Here is a 21,350-nt window from a genome sequence, read left to right as displayed (position 1 = left end):
TGGTACTTAATTGGAAGTACTTCATTCTATTTGTAATCTCTAGAGAAAAGGCCTCTCAAACAGTAGGCCTGTAACATTTATAATTAAGATACTGTACTTCAAGCCTCGATGTCATTTATACTGGGCAGAACTTTTCTTGGAGGTGGGCGGCAGTGCTGAGTATCAAGCCCAGGATCTCATGCATGCTAGGCCACTACCGTACCACTGAGATACACATCCCAATTCTGTTAATTTTCATTTAAATACATGGTAATAACATGAAATGCGTGCAACAAAATTTATGAGATTAATTTGAGTTTATGTTTTAGGGAAACTTTTGTCTTAATCTCCTATTATTCCTTGGCAGTTTGTTTTATTTTTATGTAGGGAGGAATAATCATTTGTTGTATTATATTTATGAGTATAGTTTGTTTTATTTTTATGTAGGGAGGAATAATCATTTGTTGTATCATATTTATGAGTATAGTATAGTGATACTCCATCAAAATGTCATTATTTTGCTATTGGTATAAGCTGAACTGGTAACTTGAGTTGTGGGACTATGTTCTGAAGTTGTCCCTAAACTAGTTTTACCTTTGAAATAATCAAGTGGAAGGATGCAGGTTAAAAAATAAAATAAAATGAATTTTAAAAGTACTGAAAACCAAAAAAGAAGGTGGTATATAAATGCATAAAGACATTTCTGCCAGAAATGTACAGAACAACCAGGTAGATGAAAGGACCAACGTGGCGCATGACCTGCCACTGTCACTTGTAAGTTGATAATAGAACTCTCATAATTTAAAAGGTAACATTGGATCTGTCAGGGCACATGGGGGCCTTTCCAAAAGGCTTCTATGAAGCCCAGGAGTTGCTGGAGGCCATGCTGAGTAGAGATCCTGATGTGGGGATGACATCAAGCTGCAGCTCGAAGATGTTATCTGGGCCAGACAGAGGCCTGGAGAAGTGACCTTGCTAGTTGTCGGACAGTGTATTCATGTCAGCTGGTGAACAGCTGTCTCTGGTAGCATCCCACTGCTTCTACGACAATCACAAAAAAAATCTGTATTAGGGTTATCCCTTTTTGTGATCATCTATATTACATATGTATAATCCCTTTTATGATCATATATTTGAATATACATATAATATATATGATTATAAAAATGGATTTATTAGACTAATAAGGGGATTTATTATTAGGTTGGCTTGCACAACCAGGAGCTGCATAGTCTCACAATGGCTGTCTGCAGGCTGGGGAGCTGGAGGAACCACCGACTGGGCAGTCCAACATGCAGAAGCCTCAGAACAAGAGGGACCAGTGATGCTACCCAGTCCAGGACCAAAGGCTTCCGGGAACCCTTTCTCCCTGGATAATCGCTAGTGGTCTGCTTTGGAAGGGTGAAGGAGCTGGAGTCTGAGGTCCTCAGGCAATCACAGCAGCAATCAAGAATCAGTTCAAGTCAGGCAGGTGCAGTGGCACCCCCTGTAATCCCAGGGGCTCCGGAGGCTGAGGCAGCAGGATTGAGAGTCCAAAGCCAGCCTCAGCAAAAGCAAGGTGCTAATTAACTCAGTAAAACCCTATCTCCAAATAAAATACAAAATAGGACTGTGGCTGTGACTCAGTGGTCCAGTGCCCCGAATTCAATCCTGGTTACCGCCCCCTCAACCAAAAAAAAAAAAAAAAAATGGACCCATTGAAGAAGAATTGAGCTTGCATATGCTGCTGCTTCCTTGTTCTTCAGACTTTATTTCAGCCAAGCTTCCAGCCTATTGGATGGTACTGCCCATGCTTAGGGAGTGTCTTCCCTTCTGCTCCCGATGATCCCCCATCCAGTCATTCCTAGAAACCCTCTCATTGACACAGCCAGAAGACTATTAATCTTATGCATCTCTGAATCTAATCAAGTAGACAATTCAAATTAACCATTACAACATCTGATCTCTCTTCTTTGTGGTCTTTCAACATCTTGTCTATTATCATGTTTCTGTAGTGACCAAATAGGCTTCTGGATATCTAAATGTAATTGAAAGAAGAGATGAAAGCTTCCCACAGTGTAGCAGAATCTACCTCAATTCCCAATATTAAGAAAAAAACCTCACAAATTTTATAAACCAAGAGAAAAATGACATATTTTAAAAGAACACAATGTAAAGAAACATCATGTTTTCCAATGACAAGGAATTTTAATAGGCATTAAAATTATTTATGTAGTAATCCCAATATTAGCACATGTAGACAATAAAATTACTACTATAGTCATTCCATTTTCACAGATTTTATTCTTGAATAAAAGGAGGAGAATATTTCAAATGGGAAAATAGCATTCATACGCAGAAAGAGAGAAGAATTTGAGATTAAAAAAAAAAAAAACACCCCTTTCAATCATTTGTAGCACATGGTAGCAACTCAAGAAGTATTTGTTGAATTGATTTCATTGAATGTGAAAAAGGATTTCTGAATTAAAAAAAGGACATCATATTATAGATTGAGTTATTCAGACATGAATGCAAACAATACAGCACCAAATAAAGTTTAGAAGGTTTCTACACAACTAAAAATTAATGATAACAAATTAAAACATAGATATACAAAATAAAAATAAGCATAAAAAGAGGTGAGATATTAAATTTTTTTAATGTTACAAAACCAATCCTGGATGGGATATGGAAGTAAGCAATATTGAAGAAATAAGAGAAAGAAGTTGAAGAAAAAAAATTTTAATGAAAGCATTCACCACATACTTGGTTAGACTGATAATGACAATGATAATAAATGCCATCAAACTAATAATAACTATTAACATCCAAAGTGCTTTATGTTCATAAACTCATTTAATGTTCACAACTTATTAACCCTGTTGAACTCTATTAAAGGAATACTGTTATCAGCATTTAGCAGAGGAAGAAACTGAAATGCAGGAGGATGGTTGGAGCCTAGATTCAAATAGTCAAATCCAGTCAGCCGTTCCCTGAGCCCTTCACCCTGACCACCTCTATCCCACATCCTGCTGTGAAGCACACCCGCATCTTAGCACAGCAACTGCAACTGGAGAGTAGTAAAAAGTCCTCCGTAGGTATCCTTGCAGAATTCAAAACAAACATGACACTGCAAAAAACATCTTGGTGTCTAATAAGAATAAACATGAAAGGTACTTCTGAGCAAAATGAGTGCTCCAAATTGTGGATCCATTTCCACAGAATTTTTAGTAAAACAGATTATAATTCAAATATTGTATCTAGCCATGGAAATTCTCATAAATTTACTTCTTGGAATAAAGAAATAATTCAAATACATATTGGAACAAATGGTGAAATATGTACTTCATTTTTTTTATGTATCAGTGTAAACATAACCTTAAATGTAAATAAATATGTTACTCAATCATTTGGAAGCCTTGATAAAAGAACTAGTGATTAACAGAAAACAAACAAACAAAAATAAATAAAACCAGTCACAAATTTCTAATTCACTATGTTTTATAATAATGTCACTGACAGCCATTAAGTAATTAATTCAATCATTGATTGGATGGTATTTTCTGGGAGAAAACTTGAGTGTTGAAACCTACAGATTCAACACTGAACAAAACATGTGTGTGCCAAGTCTACTGTGACTTGTTTTTTATTGAAAAATGTGGACCATAAAAAAAAGATATATCAAGTTGTGATGAATACCATGAGGAAGAATAGATAAGGGAAGAGAGGCCGAGGGTAGGAGACAAGCGGATCCTTGAGCGATGAAGTGGTAGAGTGAAGCTCTCTGGAGGAAGACAATCCCAGGGGAGCAAACACAGAAACCCTAGGTTGGAGAGTACATGGCTCTTTTCTTTTTTTAATACTGGGGATTGAACCCAAGGACCCATTATCACTGAGTCACATCCTCACTCCTTTTCATTTTTTTTTTTTTTTATTTTGAGACAGGATTTATTAAGTTGCATAGGGCCTCCAAGTTGCTGAGGCTGGCTTTGAACTAGCAATCCCCCTGCCTCCGCTACCCAAGCTGCTGGGCTTACAGGCGTGCACCACTGTCTGACTTGCCTGACTCTTTTCAGTGAGTGAAGGAGGTGAACTAGGAAATGAGATCAGAGAAATAATCAGATTATTTAAGCCCAGAATTGGCCAACTCCATGGGTAGGGCAAATTACATTCAACACATTATTTTGTAATAAAAATTTTATGGGCACATAGGCCTATTCATTTACTCATTTGCCCACGGCTGTCTGTACCCTGCAACAGCAGAGCAAAGTAATTGCACATAGTGTGTAAACCCACAGAGCTGGAGGTATTCACTTACTGGCCTTTTACAAGGAAAGATTATAGGATCTGGTTGAAGACATTGTTAAGTTTTGTATTTTAATGTCAATGAGAAGAAAAGTCATGAAAAGTTTCTGTGTTAAGAAATGATGCTATATGACTTTATAGTAGAGATTTTCTTATTGATATTTAGCAAACAAACATTATTGAGGCAAGGGTATGAGAAAGGGAATACGTTGTGGGTTGTTTTTATAATCCAAATAAAAGTTACTCATGGTTTACACCTAGGAGGTTGACTTGGCATATCTGAGAGGTGTTTATACATACTTGAGAGGAAAGTGTTGAAAGATTGTGATGACTAATTAACTGTATGTTGATTAAAAGATAGGAATCAAGAATACCTGAAAAGGTTTTTTCCTGAGTCACTGGTAGAACAGAGATTCCATTTACTGAGGTGAAGAAGAAATGGGAAAAAAATAGATTTCATAATAAAAGTTTCAAAGTAATCTACATCTGAGACTGGAAATTAGTAAGAGTAGAAGTAAATATTGTTTCCATTATTGACATCGACTAGTAGGTTATATCTTTTACACATAAAAATCACTTTAGGGTCCAAAGTACAAAATAAACATTGATTCCATAGTGATAAAAACAAATGGTTTAACTAAATAAATAGTAGAAGATAAACACTTTTTGAAGAATTGGAAATAATTTATGTTGATAAATTCCTGTCTGAGAGATAGAGATTAATTTCCATCCATACCTTCTTGAGACTAGATATACTTCAACTTGTTTTTAAAGAATGTACTAGGGAGAAGGGTGAAAATAATTAGGTTTACTGTAGAAATATGTAAACACTAACAAAATGATCAGGTTTAACAAGTTCATAGTTGGTATTGTGGATAGGAACTGAAAACCTCAGCTGTATGTTATTCGTCCAAAAAATCATAATCCTGGTTCACCAATAAGAAAAAAAAAAAATCAGACTAAACCAAATTGAGATACATTTTACAAAATGTCTGACCAATGCTCCTCAAAAGTGTCAAAGTCACGATTAACCAGAAACTAATATACCAGGTGCAACAAAGGAGACATGATAAAGAAAAGCAACGTGAAATCCTGAATGGAATTCTGAAACAGAAGGATATTAGTGAAAAAACCCAACCAGAATCAAGTGAAATGTGGAGCTAATACTAATGTATCAATTTGTGTTCTTAATTGTGGAAAACATAGTTTTGTAAAGTAAGATGCTAACAATAGGGAAAACAGGTTAGGGAGGGGGAGGGGAACTCTGTACTACCTTTCATGCTAAAATTATTCCTACTTGAAAAGTTTATTTAAAATGTATGAGCCCCCAAAAAATCACTACAAGTAAAAATACCTTGTACTTTTTCCAAATAGCTAGCAAAAAAAAAAAAAAAAATTAAAAATGTCTAATCATATTAAATAAGAAAAATAATAAAATACTAAATAACAAATGAAAATAAACAACATTAAAAAAATAAAACTACAAGCCAGGTGTAGTGGTGCACTCCTGTAATTCCAGGGGCTCAGGAGACTGAGGCAGGAGAATGGCTGGTTCAAAACCAACCTCAGCAAATTACCAAGGCTATAAGCAACTTAGAAGAACCTGTGTTAAAATTGAATAAAATAATAATAATTTTTTTATAAAAAGGGACTTGGGATGTGTTTCAGTGGTTAAGCACCTTGGGTTCAAGCCCTGGTACCAAATAAATAAATATATAATAAAACCACATTACTTAATGGGATTAGTATTAATATATCCATTAATCTTCTAAGAAGTAGAACTTGGAAAGAAGATAATTTTTCATGTGCATATATGTTGGAATATTAAAATATATTAAATGAAACAAAATTAAAAATGAAGAGACAACTTTAAACATGACTTTCTTATGTTAAAAGCAAAACTGAGACCAGCTAGATTTTCTTGTTACTTAAACAGGAAAAAGTTTCTCGTACCAGGCAACATTCCAGACTGAAGGTGGTTCAGCGTGCCCTCACATATGATTATGGCAAGCTGCTTTTATAACCGGAGAGGCCAGCAGATGGTGCGCAGAGAAGATCTGATTGCCAGCTTCCTGTTTGCTTATTTGGCCATAATGTTTTAGTCTTGAGCCTGGGATTGGCTGCTGTTATAGGCTGGGTCTCAGCTATTTACTTACAAGGGTGTACTCTTAGACACTTAGGGTGCAACCTACTCCCACCTCAAGCTGGGTTGTAGTTCTCTATACACAGAGACCACTTTGGGCCACATTTGTTGTTCAAGTGTGAAGGCAGCATTAGGTAAAATATATCTCAGTGCCACCACTTCCCCTGTCAGTCATCCTTTCACCTTTGACATTGATCAAAATCATGGGCATAAGCAGTAGCACCACCTTCTGTAACCATCCCAATCCGGTGCCTTGTCCTGTATAGAATTTAGAGTGCTCTGATGCCCAGTTAGTGAGCTGATTCCTGAACTTCCTGGTTTTGTTATTCCAATTACAACCAGATCATTCAACGTGCGACGACTGCTGAATATGGGTATTTAAACATCGAGGACCACACGATACAGTGCCAAGAGAAGAGGAAAACAGACTGAAACATTATTTAAGAAAAGGCCACGCCAACCAAATTAACCACAATCAAATAGGTCAGGATTCAGGCCTTAGAACCCTTAAAAGATCATCTGAGTTCCGTTGGCCATAGTCAATGATGAGGGACTATGACATGCTTCCAAGTGATTGGGCCCAGAGATATATTCAACTTCTCAGAGAGTTTGGAAACACAATTCTTAGTGATCTGATGACCCATTAAAAGACACATAAGGATTAGGAAATCTTGGAACACAGGCTTGTCATCCACCATTGAGGATGTCCAAAACCAAATTCTAAGTGTCCCAGTGAACATATCGGTATTCCTTTCCCTTGAGAAATGTACTTAATGGGTTTGATGGTAAGTATCTAGAGAACCAGCCACCTTTTAAATTAATCTCTCACTGGTAAAGTCAGATGAACGTTAAGAGGAGCATTTAGTTTCACTTAGCATTATGCACAAACATCCAACTTGAGTAAAAAGTAGATCAAGAGCTACATAAAGCTCTATTAAGTGTTTTTGCTGAGTACCAATGTTCCCATTTGAACCCCTGAAAGGACTGATTCGCTACAGAATGTAGAATCTTTTTTTTGATTTTCATATTCACTTTAATTCCATGCAACCAAACCTCTAATAGTTCCGAGGATGACTCACCAAGAGCCCAATTGGAACCTTTCCTCATTGGAAATTAATTCAGCCTCATCTTCTTCAAAATGGGTAGTAATTTCAAGAATTGAGCACTTTGACCTCTGATGAAGGGAAGTATTCTGAGGGCCTTTCAGGGAAAGCGACTCAGAAGACAGGAGTGAGCTAAACCAAATAGCTAAACCAAAACAGTGAAAAGACAGAACACAACAGGCACATTCATTCTTCTCAGACCAAATACAAACCAGTGAAAGTCAGAAAGAAGGATCACTTCGAGCCTAGAGCAGGAGTGAGGTTCTTCTGCTCACCCAAAAATCTGTGTAGCTCCTGAACAAGGCCACTAAGGAGATTTTCTCCCAGGTGAACTCTATTGCGCCTCGTAAAGTTGCACAACCACATCCACTTGATCTCACTAGATTTAACCAAGTGACATTATATGTGCAATCACTTGCACCTACATAGATAGTTCCCAGGTTTTGAATGGTTCCTGGAAGCATGATAATCTCATACGGGTATCACGTGGATGTGCTTTATACACACTGTAGCCATGAGACTACAATTGGAAAAGTTGGAGCATTACTTCTAATGAGTTTAGGAAAACTAAACACGGTGATGTTTAAATATAAAGAATACTATGCCTCCTTTCCTTTAAGTTCTCATTGGGAACACAGAGACAGTTTAGCACTAATGGAAGTTTCTTGTCTATTTAGCATTGGTTTGCTAACCCAATAATAATGCTAGTCTCTTGGTAATGCATAAGTGTTAGCCAAAGTCATTCACAGATTTCGGTCCCTTGTATTTTCCTGGAGAAAGATAAGCGTGGCAGGTAAAAAGACTGGAGGAGAAATAAGGCCTTCATGTTTGCACAGAGGTCTGGGTCTGAGATCTAGGGCTAGCTGTCCACATCTAACACTGCCATCTGCTTCTCGGGGAAGAGTTTCCCTGGTTGTTTGACCTAAGTCCTCCGGTGTACAGTTCTAAGAGTCAGGAAGGACCCTCTAAATTGTGAGATGTGGGTCAAAGGTTTGAGGCTCTGAAGCTTTGCTGCACTGAAGGAGGTGAGAAGGATGTGATAGGGTCCCTTCCAGGGAGGTTCAAGGGCCGTCTTTCCCTGAGTCACCTTTAGAAGGCACATTCTCTAGGTTCTAGATCAGGAAAAGTCTGACTATCAGGTGGTCATAGAAAATTCATTTTACCTCATAGAAGTACACTGTGGAAAATACTGTACAGCCCTATAGTACCTACGAAGCAGAATTAAAAAGAGTGTGAGGTTGTATAGTTAGGGGCACAGGTCTTCCAGCATCTGTTTAATAAAGGGTCTCTCTCTCTCTTTGTTCTCCAGGATGAGTGAACCTCATTCCATTAGAGTCAGCCATAATACCTGTGGTCAAGGAAGTCCAGTTGAGTCAGTTACATTGCCAGTTAGGAACTGCTGCAGTTACTGAGCCTGATTGCAGGCTATACGTTGCAACCATTTTAATCCCTATAGAAAAAAAAATTATTACTGAATATTCAACTCAGAATGTTCCACAAAAGCATTTTCAATTGAATTCTGCAATGTGAAACTGGTTTGTCTTTCTTTTTGTCCCCAAGATTGTATAACGAACCAATTTTTTTTTTTTTCTTTTCAAAAATACTCTAAGAATTGGATTGCAAAAATTACTCCTGGTTCCTTTTGGAAATTTAAAAAAAAAAAAAAAAAAACACTCAGAATTGAGAACTGAGGTAAGGATTGACAGAAAGGAAAACAGGTTTAGTTGTGTCAAAATATAATCATGTCCTTACTTTATTACTTATGGTTTTCACTCACATCTTGCAGGAATCTTTTAAGGAGAAATTTTGGGTTAACTTGACTTTTTGGATGCCATCACATACTGATTAAGGAATATTTCCACTATTTTTTCAGAGTTTTTAATCCTTGTTTTTCTAATATGCTTCACAAAGGAAAAAATGTGTTCAATTTAATATGTTGGCAGGTGGCCCCTGCTTATCTAAGATTTTGTCAATTTTTTCCAAAACTGTGCATGTTTGTGACCTATGACTCTAAAACACGAATCCAGCTGAAGGCCCAGGGGTAGAGGCTACTTGGATTGTGATGAGCACACTACTGAGATATTTCAATTCATTTCACTCGATCGAATGTAGCTAATTGTTGAATCCAATTCAACTCTGAACTCAGTTCAGATTCTGTCTGGCTCAGTCAGACTAAGTCAACGTAATAGAATTTATTTTAGTTAATTGTCAGATCCAGTCTGACCACGGACACAGAAAAGTCTGGCCCACGATTCGTCAGCCTCCACCAACTCCCAGGTCATGTTCCTCTCTCAACACAACACTTCATTTATTTTCAAAAGCCCAAATGTTCACAAATATCTACCTGCCCTCCACTCTATCAAATTCACTTAGTTGTGGAATCCAAATTGTTTCTGAACCCAGTTCAGATTCCATCTGATTCAATCCAACCAAGACCTTTTAACTCAATCCAATTCAGTAAAACAGGAAGAAGGAAAACAGAAGAATGGAACATAAGTGGCTACTCCCATAAACTGGGAGAGCTCAGGACACAAACCTAGTGAGACAGGAGGGAGAGAGATTGGAAGACAACTCCCAGGTTGTGAGAAATCACAGGACCGAAAGGGTAATGACAGGTATTTGTGTAACCTCTTCCTGCTCCAGGGGTCGTGGGAAGGTATTCTCCAGATCTTGTGGCTTTGCCAAAATAGTTAAAAAAAAAAAAAAAAAAAAAAAAAAAAACTGAGACAAGTTAAACTGAACAAGTTGACTTCAGCTAGAAAAATGTTCTAGAACCAGGCAGCACTCCAACTCCAAACTGAAGATGGGTTGGAATGCCCTCTCCCTCACAGTGGTGAGGAGCTCCATTTACAACCAGAAAAACAGGAAATGACATGCAGAGATTGCCTGATTGGTGTAGTTTGGTATTTACCTTACTGAGTCATAATTTACCAGCCTGCAGTCTGGAATTGGCGGAGGGTGGAGCTGTGATAGACTGATGTTGGGAGAAATCCTATTTCTTGGCTGGCAGCAGTGAACGTCTCAAGTGTGTAGTGAAAACTTGTGGGGAGGAGTGTTCTGCTTTGGCTACCTTGGAAAGTAAACAACTGCCCAGTGTTACCAAGGGAACCCATATAGGAATCTGGTGGTCTGATCCCCCGTGGCACATTGTGATTGGGGAAGAAGCCTATAAAATGTATAGCTGTTCCCGCAATAAACAAGTTTGCAGGCTGCTCACCACAAGCCTGCTCCCACCCAGCTCCCGGAGTCTGGGTCTTGACTCCACGCCCTTACCCCGTGTCTGAGCTAGCCTGGTACAAGAGAAACTATAGGCTGAAGCTCAGCTGGTTAATTACAAAGGTAGACAAATAGGTAACGTTCCAACATGCTGGTACGTCCAGCTTGTAATTCATCATATACTGAGGTCACTTCTGGCTACATTTATTGTTTAAGTTTGGTAAAAGCGACACCAAATGAAATTTAAATTAATGTCAGCAGAGAAAACAATACATGAACCATATTTCTCACTCACATTTTTAACACCTATGAGAGCAAAAAGTTTCTAACCAATAAGAAAACAAATTCCAACATAAGATAGACAAAGCAATATATGTAAATTCATCACAATATTATATAAAACGTTAAAATATTAAAATACTTAAGTTCATAATTGCAAAATTGTGCAGTAATGAAAATAATTCCAATTCAAACAAAAAAGTTATACTACTTGGTAATTATACATATTTTGATACCTAATATTAGGAATAGTTAAAAACAGTATCCAGATATTGTAAAACTTCTATAAACAACTTACTCAAGACCACTCCTATAGAGAATGTAATGTATAAATACAAATTTTAAAAATTTGTAGTAGCAAAATTTGAAAGCAAGCTAAATGTTTAATTATAGGAAATGGTTGAATAAATTCAATACATCTATGTAATAGAAATATCCTACTCATTAAAAAAAATATTTTCCAAAGGCATTTAGTGTTTGAAGGAGCACGCTTAGAATACGTGGTTATGCATTGAATATATTTTCAAATATTTTAATGTAACATGTTTTCATAAAATTTAGCAAAATGTTAACAGTGAATTTGACTTATAAATTTAAAGAATGAGTAGGTAGACCAGATGGGTAGATAAATAAATAGTCAGGTAGGTAGATTGATAGAGACAGATAGAAAGAAACATGGGTAATTGGCAAGAACGATTGCTGGAGTTAAAACAGGAAGTTTTCTGAATTTGTAACACATGAATTAATATTCTCTTATCTTCCTTTTCAATTTTTTAAAAAAATTGTTTTAGAAAACTGTAGACAAGTAAATTCATAATAGATATTTAATTTCATATTAATTATAAATATATGGTATACATTTAATCACTTGCAGCCAACAGTTGAACAAATCAAAAAAGAAAAATTTTCATGTAAAAGTCATTTTATGGGAATTATCTCATTAATAGAATCTATACCCAGCATTTCCTTTCTTCCAAAATCTCTCTCTCTCTCTCTCCTCTCTCTCTCTCTCTCTCTGTGTGTGTGTGTGTGTGTAGAATGTGGTAGTTGCTGCTCAAAGGAGTAAGACAAAATTTCTATTTTCAAAAAGATTATAATCCAACTGTAAAGAAATACTTCTTATTTATTATAAGTTTACTTATAATAAAAATGTTTACAAACTGCTATAAAACTGGAAAATTGATCTTCGGAAAAAAAGTAATAGGTAGGGTCAGGAGGTGCTCAGGCTAGAAGGGACCTGTAAAGGGATATCCTCCTTTCCCATTTGCCAACAACGTAACATTACAGAATGCATTTAGAGTCTTGTTTTTAGTCTGATATGGTATGGATGTTGGATGGTGTTGGAGTTCTAGGAAAGAGGGAGGAAATAAATCTGCAAAACTAGTTTTTGACAGGAGTTAAATTTCTCTAAACAATTATTTGAACTTCCTATTATCAACGATAAGCAACTACTGAAAATTTTGTTTCAGTTGGATAATGTTAGCAATATAGAACATGATTGCAGAGAGAAAAGAGAAGCAAGAAATCAGGTGTCAAAAATATATGCAGTAGTTGATGAAATTCTAGTCTGAGGAAAGAGAGCACAGGAAAGATTAAAGAGAACTTTTTGCAGGTATAATTATAATGATTTGTAATATATTTGGTTGTCAGTTTTGTGTATATATATATATATATATATATATATATATATATATAGAGAGAGAGAGAGAGAGAGAGAGAGAGAGAGAGAGAGGACCAATGGAAATCAGGGCAGAGAAGCATCTAAGGTAAACTATAGTAAGGATGCTAAAGCCATGTTCTCCAATTAAAACTACCAATGCCTGCAAGGATCTCTCCAGTGACTTTCAATGTTAAAAGTATTTCACTACACTTACCATTTACAGTGAGCACAAGACAAATAAAATAAAACTGAATGGATAAAGAAAATTTGGTTTATATACACAATGGAATATTACTCAGTCATAAAGAAGAATGACTTCATGATATTTGCCAATAAATGGATGCATCTGTAGACTATCATGCTATGTGAAATGAGCCAATCCCCCAAAACCAAAAGTCTATTTTTTGCTGATATCTGTTTTTCTGATATGTTTTTGCTGATGTATTTTTGCTAATAAGATGGGGGTGAGAATAGAAATTCAGTAGATTAGACAAAAGGGAATGAAGGGAAAGGAGGGGGCATAGGCAAAGGAAAGAGAGTGAAAAAAATCTGACATGATTTTTCCATGTACATATATATATGAATACACCACAGTGAATTTTACCATCATGTACATCCACAAGAATGAGGTCCTAATTAGAATAAGATATATTCCATGCTTTTATAATTATATCAAATGGATTCTATCATCATATAAAACCAAAAAATATACCAATAAAATATTTTAAGAAACTGTGCTCATTGAAATAAAGTCGAAAGCCATTAAGTCTTTCTGAATGGTAACCACACCTGTCTAAATTACTGTTGCAAACAAATGAACAAATTAATGAAAGCCTTTGACTAAATTTACAAATTGTGGAACAATCCCATGAATTGTTCATGATGGTATTTCCATCCTTATATAGGAAAATGAAAGTGTAATGGGAGTAAATAAGTTTTACAGTAAGATTTGAAAGACAGTGCCAATAACAGATATTGATTTCTCTCAATAATAATAAAGAACATATAACAGAGTGGTCACATTCTACACTGCTGGATTTTGTTTTAAAATGCTACTATTGGCTATTGCAGACATCAAATTCTTAGAAAAGGTAAATTATAAAGACACAAACTGAAGAAAGTTTTAAAATTTTCCATTAGGAGAAATAAAAATTTAATGCTGATTTTCTACATCACAGGCAGTAGAAACTTTCCTGTGAGAGACTCTTTTTAATTTGAAAATGATATTTCTATGAAAAAAGATGTCATCTTCATGTATGGTTTTATGTAATATATTGAAGTGTTAAATGATGTGCAAATTGTCTTGGTTTTCAAATAGAAGGTGCTAAGTAATGGAGAAATATATTGATTTGCTGCTATTCTAAAGAAGGAAAATACAGCATTAAGGAATTTTGAATGGGTGAAAAAGCACAGGTGGTTTTTTGGACCTTCAATGTTAACAGGTATCTTAGGAAAATCAAGATGCTATTTCTCTTTTGCAATATATAATCCAAAGGACAGATTAGATATTTCTAGGAAATGAATGGAAATTATATTATTAAGTGACTCTGAAAAAAGAAATGAAAGAATTCTGAAGTACTGTCATCAAGCATTTCTTTGTCCCAAAGTTTAGGCATGAGAACACTCAATGTACAGATTTTAACTCTGATCTTTTTGGGATGTAGTTCACATAAACACAGCACTCGGTATTGTGTGCAATAATTAGGTGAAAGAATTACATGTGCTTGTTTATAATGCCTACAAGGTTTTTTCAACTGCCTCGTTGACACAGCAACCCTAACTTCATGTCATGAACTATTGTAAATATTGTGAATAGGGTGTAAAAGGAAACACAACCATTCCTGTTCTCCTGAAGTTCAAGTTCAGGAATGGATGACTTACACTCAAGCATCACATCCCTGATAAAGTGCCAGAGAGGGTTTCTTCAACACTCTGATAAAAATCAATAACTCAATTCCCCATATTATCAAATAGTATTAATTCTTCCACGTAGCCTTTGCCACTCTTGATAAAGTTACGTCTCTTTGCAACATTTATCTTTACACATTCTAGGTGCTTCCAAACTCCAAGTCTCAGATGAAAACAGGAATAAAATTTTGAACGTGTTCTAAGTTCCTTATGGAAATGGGTTAGCCTACTGCCTGGATGTGCAATCCTATTAGGAACTTAGCATTTCACAACAGAATGTCAATTCAGCTGCCTGAGTGTCTGAAATGTAAAACATATGGATCGTTTTATCAACAACACAAAATATTGGCATTTTAGACACACATTAAAAATGTCAATCATAAATTAACTGTGATGCCAAAAACTTGCTTGAGACATCTGATATTTAAAAGAGTTTAAAAGATATATGAAGCATCCGTTTCTCTTCTCAGGCAATCATGAAATCGAAACTCAGATTTTCATTTAGTTTTCCAAATTATATGACTTGAAGGGACAGAGAATTTGCTCTTTCTCTTACACCATTATTCCTGTACTTTCAGAGAATAAAATTTGATGGTTTAATGACTGCAGATTTTTCTGTTCATAAATATTTATACATTTAGTGACGACCATTGTACCAGTATAAATATAAAAACATATGAGATAATAAACTTGCTTTTTTTCATAACAGAATGGATTGTAGCCAAAAACCTCAGCTCTACTCAGACTAACATAACTTTGAATTGCTCCATTTTTACTAATAAGCTCTATCTTCTTAGGCCAATTTCATTGCCTTGCAAAATATCAACATTCTTGTTTATGGAATAGGGATTGATGACATGTGCCTCTGACACAGAACTCTCTACACAATAAGAAATATAATACTTTAGAAGGCTCAGCATTGAACACAATGCATGGGAAGTAGCTATAGTGATTATGGTCATCAAGTACTGATTCTTGTTAAGGATCCTTTCTTTTTAACTTATAATTTTGAGATAACTAGATTAAAATGCAGTTTTAAGAGATGAATTGGCGAGTCAGATGTGGTGGTGCAGGCCTGTAATCCTGGTGACTCTGGAGGCTGAGGCAAGAAGATTGGAAGTTTGAGGTCATCCTGGGCAATTTACTGAGACTGTCTCAAAATAAAATTAAAAAAAAAATACTAAGAGTTGGTTGAATGACACTGGGTTCAATTTCCAGTATACTCCTAAAAATTAAGTTGGAGAAATTCCATATAACTATTGCCCAGCTTCCCCTCTGTGAACAACTTGCATAAATATGTGATTCACAAGAAGGAAACTGGCACAGATAAGATCAGTGAGGTTTTCCAGATTTTGGTGTTTTCACATACATCCATTTGTGTAGTTTATGTGTGTGTACTTATTTCTATGAACATTTTAAATTGACCTGCTATATGTGCACCCTTAATGGTGAAGAGTACAAGGAGTCAATACATGTACACCATGTGCAATGTCAAATCAGGTTAATCAGCATATCCATTCCTTCAGACACTTAATAAAGTTTATGTTTTATGAAACCAGATTATTTTGAAATATATAACAACTTGTTGTAGACTGGAGTTTTTCTATGATGTTGGAGAACATCAGAATTCATCCTTCCTGTTTAACTTTTTTTTGGAACACATTATTATAAATCAGGCCCTCTGCTTCCACCCTCCTCTTCCTAGTCCCTAGTGAGCACTAGTCTACTGTGTTCTATCAGGTCATTTATTTTAGCTTCCACAAATGAGTGAGGGTATGGAGAATTTGTCTTTCTGTACCTGGTTTATTTCACTAAACGTGAGGTACTCCAGTTCCATCCATGTTGCTGTAGATGACAGTATTTCATTCTTTGTAATGAATGAATAATAATCTATTTTATAAATATAACCACATTATCTTTTTGTATTCAATCATTAGTGAAATTTAAGTCAAACCCAAAATGAGATATTATCTCACTCTAGTTAGAATGACCATTGTCATGAAAAGACAATAAATAAATGCTGGTGAGGGAGAAAAGAGACTTTTCTTCCCCTGCTTTGCAATGCTAGGGATCAAACCCAGGACTTCAGGCATGCCAGGCAAAGGCTTTACCACTGAACTGTATTCTCAGCCCCAAGAAAGGGGAAATCTTGTACTCTGAGGGTGGGAATGTAAATAAGTACAAATATTTTGGAAAAGAGTGTGGAGATTCCTCAACAAATCTAAAAATAGAGCAATATCACTGTGGGAATATATCCAAAGGAAATGAAATCATCACATCAGAGACACCTACACTTCCATGTTCAAAGCACAAGGCCTACTCTTGCTGCCTTTTTATATAGTGACACTTATCTGTCCCTGTTCCCTTCCCTAACACGTGGCAATCATCAATCTCGGTGATATTGTTAAGATTGCAGTAGACATGTAACCACACATGATATATTCATATTTTTTGCACTTGGCCTAATTCACTTAAGATCCATTCACATTTTGTTTTTGAGACTGAGTAGTATTCCAGGATCTGAATGAACTACAGAATATTTAAGTTTAGTTGTTCCCAAGTTTGAATATTAATACTTAGGCCAGTTAGACACATACTCTGCATTCTGACCAGCCATGTGTAAGGATCTGGTCCTCCCTAATTTTAAGGTGTGTGAGGCAATCACTGTTTATTTCAACTATTATGATATGTGAATAAAGGATATAATTATGGTTTTAATTTGAATCTTCCTGATTGTTTGCAATGTTGACCATAGTTTCATGCACTTATCTGATATCTGTATTCGTTTCAATGAAATATATTTTGTCCTTTGTCAGCTCTCTAATTCTATATTGGATTTTTTGTGATTGACTGGAAAGATCTCCACATAAGCCAGATTTACTTATCTTTGATCTGTGACGCCCAAGTAATATTTTTTTATGTCTATAGCTTCACTTTTATTCTTTTCACAAGGGCCCTTTTAAATGATTGATGAAATCCAATTTATCAAATTTTTACTTTTATTGATCTCACTTTTTAGAACAAATCTAAGAACTCATCAGCCATCTCTAATTTCAAAGAATTTCTCATATGTATTCTTATAAACATTTTACTGTTTTATCTGGAATTAAACCCATCAGCTATTTTGAATTATTTTTTGTATTAAGATGTGATGTCTAGGTTTAAATGTTTTTGCTGTTGTTGATGTTATTGATTTGCTTATGAATATCCAAAGGCTTCAACAAATTTTGATGTAAAGGCTCTACTTCTTCCATGAAATTGCTTTTGCATTTTTGTCATTCCCAAATAAGCACACATTTATAGGACCACTTCATTCTGCTCTCTTCTCTCTCACCAATGCATGTGATTTTTCCTTCACCAAACCCACTTTCTCCATTACAATCTGTAGAGTAAGACCTATCTTCAGGTAAAGCAATCTAGTGATTCCACCCATTTAATACCCATTAATAATAACAATAAAGTAATAATAATGAACTAGCTCTTCCAAGTCCTGTGTCTTCCCATATAATTTAGGAGAAATTTCTCTGGACTACAAAACCCTGACTAGGATTTTGAGAGGAATTGTGTTAAACCACTTAGTCCTTTAGAAAGGATTTATCATCTTCATTAAGCTGAGTCTCTAAGTTCATGAAGGTGGCTTGTGTTCACATTTATTTAGATTTTCTTTGATTTCTTTCACTGTAACATTTTTTATTTTCAGGACACAAGTCTGGTACATATTATATTAGATTTATGCCTGAGTATTTTAGTTTTGGTAAAGCAATTATTCATTCTATTATTTAATTACAATTTCTACACATTAATTTTTTAGTATATAGAAATGTGATTTATTTTTATGTATTGATGCTGTACCCTGAAACATTGTTGAAGTTGCTTGTAAGTTCTACATTTTTATTTATTTGTTTGTAAAATATGGACAGTTTTATTTTTCCCTTTATTTTATTTTTTGCCCTAAAGTGCTGGCTAGAAATCTCGGCACTGTCCTAAATAAGAGTCCTGGAAGTCAACATCTGTGATTTTCTCCCAATTTTAGTGGAAAATTATTTGGTTTTTACCAGTAAATATGATGCCACCTTTTTCGTAGCTGTCCCATAATAAAGTGGAGAAATGTATTCATTTTCCAGGGCCACCATAAGAAAGCACCATAGACCGGGTGCAGTAGGAATCATGTTCTTACAGTTCTGGAGGATAAAAGTCCAAGATCAAGGTGTCCATGGGCATCTTTTCCCGAAGTCTCTACTTGACTACAGAGAAATGTTCATGGGATCTGTAATGTCCCCCAATGGACTATATATCAAAAGGCATGGTCACCAGCCTGGCAGAAGCTTTAGGAGGTAGAGCCTTGTGAGTGAAAGTTAGGTCACTGTGGATATGTCCACTTAAGGGATATTGGGATTCCAGTTCCTTCCTCTCTCTCATTGGTTCCTGGCTCCATGAGGTGAGCAGCTTCCTCTGCCATGTGGCCCTGCCAAGGTATCCTCTCTCACCAAGGCCTCAAACCAATGGGCCAAGCAACCATTGACTGCAACTGATGAAAGCATAAGCCGAAATAACTGTTTTCTTCCTTCAAGTTGGTTATCTGAGATATTTTGTCACAGTGATGGAAAGATGACTCACACTTCCATTTTCTTCCTGTGTCTACACAGGATCTTTGCATTTCTATATCCTAGTCTCCTCTTGTTATAAGGATGCCAGTCCTATTGAATTAGGGTCTATTTCAATTGCCTCATTTTAACTCAATTACCACTTTAAAGATGCTGCCTCCAAATAGAGTCACATTCTAAGGTACTGAGGTTTTGGACATCATCATATAAATTTTAAACCAGTAACAGGAAGTTACTTCTATGCTTTGTTGGCTGTGAGTTTCTATCAATAATCGGTTTTAGAGTTTGTTAATTGCATTTTCCTACTTCAGTTGATGTGATTAAGCAATTTTTCTTCTTAAACTTGTTGATGTGGTAGATTTCAATAAATGTTTAAATGTTAAACCAACCTTGAATACCTAGAATAAGTCACATTTAGTCATGGTATATAATTTTGCCATACACTGCTAGATTCAATTTGCTAATATTCTGATTAGAATTTTCATACCTAACTTCATGAGATATAGCCATGTTCCATATAATGGTGTTTCAGTCAACAATGGACTGCATATAAAAAAGAGGCTCCTTACGACTATACTGGAGCTGAGAAGTTCCTTCCTATTCCTTCTTTGCTTTTTTCTGTTTTGATATGCTTAGGTACACGAATGTTTAAGTTACAACTGCCTGTGATATTCATCACAGTATCATACTGTGCAGTTTTTTAGTCTATATGTAGTGGGGTATGCCACATGGCCTAGATATGAATCAGGTTTATGTTAGTAGGTTTCTGTTAGTGTACTCTATGATGTTCACAATAACGATATCACCTACCAGTACATATTTCAGAATGTACCTAAACTTTGTCATTAAGCAATGTGTGACACTATATTGGTCCATAATTTTCTTTTTGTATGCTCTACTTTTGGTATTAGCAGAGGAATAACCTAATATAATGAGTGGGAATTGTGGGAAGCCATCCTTATCCAGCAGAATCAGACCAGTTTCCTGTCTAGTTTCCCTGAGAAAATGGCTCCCCTAACTCCACCCTATCCTGTCCATCACAGAAGAAGCTCCTCCCAATCTTGGCCCCCTTTATCTGTGTGTCTATAAGTAAACCAGAGTTGGGCTACTCCATGTTGTTAGAGGCTAGAGCTGGTATGGCCAGACTCGTCAAATCCCCTTTCATTTAAAAGGGGTATTGGTTCTAGTGTGTTTATTGAGTAGATAAGGTTATGCGTAATTGATTGATTTACAGCCATCACCATCCTCCATTAGTTAACCCTTTTCTCATCCACATGATACTTGGCTGAGAGACCCCCCACAGCGAAGTCTTTCTCATTTCTATTTTTTATAAAATGTGACATAAATTTATCTTTATTATTTGATAAAATTGTCCAGTGAAGTCATCTTGCCTAGAGAATTTTTGGAATGAAGATTTTAATTTTAAAAATTCAATGTCTTTAGGTGTTTTTGACCATACAGCATTTCCATTTCATCTTGTTGAATTGAGTTGTCTTGTGTGATACTGGGACCACATCTTTTTATTGGATAATTAATGTATATAAGATTCCTCACAGTAACCCCTTATTATCCTTTTGATATCTGGTTGGGTCTGCAAAGGACATTCCTTGTTTCATTCCTATTTTTGATCATTCCAGTCTTCTCTCTTTTTATTGTGTTTATCTTCCTGAGGTTTTTAATTTTTTTTTAATTACCAACTTTTAGTCCTATTGATTTTCTATTGCTTTCCTCCATTCAGTTTTATTGATTTCTACCATAATCTACACTGTTTTATTCCTTTAGCTCATTTTGTGATTATTTTGTGTTTTGTTTTTTCTCCTTAAAATAGAAGGCATTTTTGACCTTTCTTTGTTTCTAATGTAAGCATTTAGTGCCATAAACTTCCCACTTAATACTGTGCTACTTGCATGCCCCATATTTGATATGTTGTGATTTTGTATTCATTCAATTCTTTCCTTTAAGCTTCTTCTGACATTTTCCCTTGAACCCATGGATTATTTAGATGTTTTTATTGTTATAAAGTTTGAAGATTTTCCTCTTACACTTCTGCTATTGAATTTTAGCTTGATTCTATTATGGTCAGATAACTTCAGTTCTTTTAATTTGTTTGGTTCATTTTATGACCTGTGATATGGTCTATCTTGGGGAATATTCCATAGCTGTATTGAAGCAGA

The sequence above is a fragment of the Sciurus carolinensis genome, chromosome 10, assembly GCF_902686445.1.
Source record: "Sciurus carolinensis chromosome 10, mSciCar1.2, whole genome shotgun sequence".
NCBI classification, from domain to species: Eukaryota; Metazoa; Chordata; class Mammalia; order Rodentia; family Sciuridae; genus Sciurus; species Sciurus carolinensis.
Note: the sequence above shows the minus strand (reverse complement) of the source record.